Raw genomic sequence first — 4,479 nt, forward strand, 5'->3', positions numbered from 1 at the left:
AAAAATACCTTTCCAAGACATGCCTCCCCATAAGCCCCACTTCTTACAGTGTCTACTACCCTTCAATAATGTCCAAATTATTAACCCATGAATAAATTGATAATCCAGTGATGAGGCCAGAGCTCTTGTGATCCAATCACTTCCCAAGAGCCCCACCTCTGAATACTACTGTAATGGAGACCAAGCCTTCAATGTAAGAGTCTTTGGAGTACATTCTGGATCCAAACCAATAACTAGTTACATGAATTTTAAAAATTATTTGACTGTCCTCATGTCATTGGAAAAGGGTTCAAGGAGGTGTCCCAGAAGGGAGAAGGGGAGCTCAATTCAGCCCCGGCACGGTGTGTTTGGTTTTTATATGGGGGATTGAACCAAGGGGCACTTTACCACTGAGTTATTCCCACTGCCCTCTTAATTTTATTTTTAAATTATTTATTTATTTATTGGTACTGGGGTTTGAACCCAAGGGCTCTTAACTATTGAGACACATCTTCAGCCCTTTTTATTTTTTATTTTGAGACAGGGTCTTGCTAAACTGCTTAGGGCCTCGCTAAATTGCTGAGGCTGACTTTGAACTTGAAATTCTCCTGTGGAATTACAGGTGTGCACCACCATTCCTGGCTAGGTCTCTGTTCTTGGCAGAGTTAATTTATAAGTCTGTAAGTCTTGCCTGAAATAGTTCAGCCAATGGAGACTGATGAGGTAATGCTTTCAGCCAATGCTTCATTAGTTGCTTTTCTCATGGCTTGGTGTTCTGCAGAGGCCGGAAAGTGATGTGGACTAGTTTTAAGGATAATGGGAACTTTTTCCTCTTGACTGTTCCTTCCCTCCACTGAATTTTCTGGTAGCAGGGCTGTAGAGGGAGCTGCTGAACACAGTTGGTGCTGGCAGAAGTGATTGAAGCCACATGGAAAAATTTTCAGGTTTCCTCTTCTTAGAAGTCCTGCAACTTGAGCTAGCTGTTTAATTGGGCTGGGAGGGTGTCTGTTCTGGCCTTTCAGCTTTCTGGGTTCTCAGCAATAAGAACATGATTGAGATGAAGTCAACCCTAAACCCTGAAGCTCCCAGAGAAAAGCCTGCCAGTCCTTGTATGAATACATTCCATAATGCTTGTCATTAAGTTTTAACCTTGGCCCTGGAGCAGTAGCACTGACTGTAATTCAGGCTGATTGCCTCAACATCTTCCTCACAAAGCTTGAAGGGTGATGACTAAAGGATCTAGGCCTTCTATCCATCTGTCTTTTCTCTATATTACTTTTCACTTTGCCCACCTCCATTCTGGAAAATTGCATGGTCTGCACTCTAGTGGCAAGTGAAGCCCCCTTTTGTGGCATGGGGGACCAATTCCAGGACCTCAAGTATGCCAGGTAAGTGCTTGCCACTGAGTTACACCCCAACCCAGGTAAGGTCTTTTGATAAGGAAAACAACTGTTTGCCCATGTCTCTAAAAACACTTGGGAAGCCAACTTGCAGTGGCCTACGCCTGTAATCTCAGCAACTCCAAAAGGCTGAGGCAGAATCCCAAAGAAACCAAAGGCCAAATGTTTTCTCTGATAAGTAGATGCTAATCTATAATGACAGGGGCATAGGATGAGTGGAGGAACTTTGGAATGAGCAAAGAGGAGGGAGGGGAGGGGAGGAGGAAAGGGGATAGGAAAGATGGTGGAATACGATGGACATCATTACCTTAAGCACATGTATGATTGCACGAATGGTGTAACCCTACTTCATGTACAACCAGAGAAGTGAAAAATTGTGCTGTATTTGTGTACAACGAATCAAAGACCATTCTACTGTCATGTATAACTGATTAGAATAAATAAATAAATTAATTTTTTAAAAAAGGCTGAGGCAGAAGAATGACGAATTCCAGGCCAGCCTCAGCAATTTAGCAAGACTCTCAGCAACTTAGTGAGAATTTATATCAAAAAAAAAAAAAAAAAAAAAGCAGAGATGTAGCTCAGTAGTAGAGCACCCCTGAGTTCAATCCCTAGTACCTCAAAACAAAACACACACACACACACACACACACACACAAAAGCTTGGAGGGTTTTCTGCCCCGCTTTTACACAAAGACCTGTATAAAACTTCCAGGGAAGGAGGGAAGGAACATCAGCTTCTAGGCTGTGTGCAAACAGAGAAACTTGAGACTGGAAGGATAAAGTCATTGTGGGTGAGGCTGGATGGGGGATAGTCAGCAAGTGCTTGTCTCTGACAACCAGGCATATGTACATTTTTTCTTTATTTATTTTTTTGGTTCTGGGGATCAAACCCAGGGCCTTGCACATGCTAAGCTTGTGTTCTACAACTGAGCTACACTCCCATCCCAAGCTAATTTTTTTTTTTCTTTTGGGTACCAGGGATTGAACACAGGGGCACTCAACCATTGAGTCACATCCCCAGCCCTATTTTTCTTTTTCTTTTCTTTTTTTTCTTTTTGTATTTTATTTAGAGACAGGTTATCACTGAGTTGCTTAGTGCCTCACCCTTGCTGAGGTGAACTTGTGATCCTCCTGTTTTAGCCTTTTGAGTTGCTGAGATTTCGGGCATGCACCACCCTGTCTGGCTCCCAGGCTAATTTTTGCCTGTAACTCATGCTTATTGACAGACAGCAAAGAAGCAAGACATCATGCTCATTTTCTTTTTGCTTGTGGTGGAGGCAAGAAAACGACACTGGCGAGTTTGTGGACCCTTAAGAGCCATAGAAATGCTCTGCCAGCAACCCTATCATTGGTGCAAAGGACCAAATGGGCTGATGTTGAACAGGTCATGGGCAAGTTTAACAGCCATTTAAAAACCTTTGCTAGCTAGTAGTGCATGACTATAATCCCAGCGGCTCAGTTGGCTGAGACCAGAAGATTAAAAGTTCAGGACCAGCCTCAGCAATTTAGTGAGGCAGCTTAGTGAGATCCCATGTCAAAAATTGAAAAAAAAAAAAAAAAAAAAAAAAAGGTGGTGGTGCTGGGAATGTAGCTCAGTGGTAAAGTGTTCCTGGGTTCAATCCCCAATACCAAAATAAGTAAATAAATAAAATAACAGTAAAATTAGAAGCCTTTGCTATCTGTGGAGCCATTCACAGGATGGGTGAGTCAGATAACTCCGTTTTCCAATTGGCCAAGGCTGATGGCATCTTCTCAAAGAACTCTTACAGGAGAGATAAATAGCGAGGAGAGCAAGCGAGCGAGAGAGTGAGCATTCTTACTGCAGAGTATGGGTACTATGAAGTTATTTTTTCTGGGCTAATTTGTAAAGAAGCAATACACACAAACTCTACAACAACCTGGGGAAAATGGGTAGGTAAAAACTTCTAAAATAATTGAAGCAAGATAGAATCTGTTAGCCCTGAGAGTTGAAAGTGACAGCATTCCCAAGGTGCATGGGCTACTTGGGTAGCTCTCTGGAGCAGGTGGTCAAACTGACTTGTGCATCAGTCTGAAAGGGTAAAGTTTCTTTAAATTCCTCTGCTACACCCTGAGGCAGTTAAGACACTGCCCTACTAGCCTATTTTGCTGATTCATAGCCTAGGGCATACAGGGCCCGAACCAATCAGTTTGAATGTGTACCCCGCTTAGGAGTAACCAATCACCCCTGCCCAATCTGTTCCCGACAATGAATGTACTAATCATGTCTCAGAGTTGTTGTTCAATTTTCCCGCGCCTCATGATGATTTGTTCTGATGTATGCATAGCCCCTGCCCTCCCCAAGAAGTGTACTTAAGCGCTGCTCAACCCCTGCTCGGGGCTCTTGTCTGCTCTGCCTTCTGGAGTGAGCCAGGAGCCCCAGCGCGTTGGAATGGATCCTCAATAAACCCCCTTCTGCAAATTGCATAAAGTCAGTCTCTTGGTGGTCTCTTCCTCCGACGTTTCGCCAGACCCTTACAAGTCCTGCCTTTCACAGCTGAGCTTCACAGAAGGAGATTCTGGGAGATGAAGAGAATGAAATTTTATTCCATTTTGCTGTGTAATCTTGGGAAAGTGGCTCTTTTCTGTGACCCAGTTTAACTGTCTTTTTTTTTTTCTCTTAATTTTTTTTAAGAGAGAGAGAGAATTTTTAATATTTATTTATTTATTTTTTGTTTTTTTTGGCGGACATAACATCTTTGTATGTGGTGCTGAGAATCGAACCTGGGCCGCACGCATGCCAGGCGAGCATGCTACTGCTTGAGCCACATCCCCAGCCCAGTTTAACTGTCTTGAAATAGGAAAATCATTCTGAATTCATAGGTGATTTTTTTTTAAGAGAGAGAGAGAGAGAATTTTTAATATTTATTTTTTAGTTATCGGCGGATACAATATCTTTGTTTGTATGTGGTGCTGAGGATCGAACCCAGGCCTCACGCATGCCAGGCGAGCACGCTACTGCTTGAGCCACATCCCCAGCCCATAGGTGATTTTATAAGGAAAGTCTCACACTGTTTAAAAGATTGGAATGTTTGAAAGTTTTAAGATTCTGTTAAATTGTTGAAGCATTCTGAAACTG

The 4,479-nt window shown here is 42.7% G+C and overlaps 1 pseudogene; it reads left to right on the forward strand.

Annotated features, from left to right (window-relative positions):
- Positions 1-1,332: 1,332 nt before the first annotated feature.
- LOC143400450 (small ribosomal subunit protein eS21 pseudogene) lies at positions 1,333-3,164 on the forward strand (annotated as a pseudogene).
- The last annotated feature ends 1,315 nt before the right edge of the window (positions 3,165-4,479 follow it).

Source organism: Callospermophilus lateralis, chromosome 5, assembly GCF_048772815.1.
Source record: "Callospermophilus lateralis isolate mCalLat2 chromosome 5, mCalLat2.hap1, whole genome shotgun sequence".
NCBI lineage: Eukaryota > Metazoa > Chordata > Mammalia > Rodentia > Sciuridae > Callospermophilus > Callospermophilus lateralis.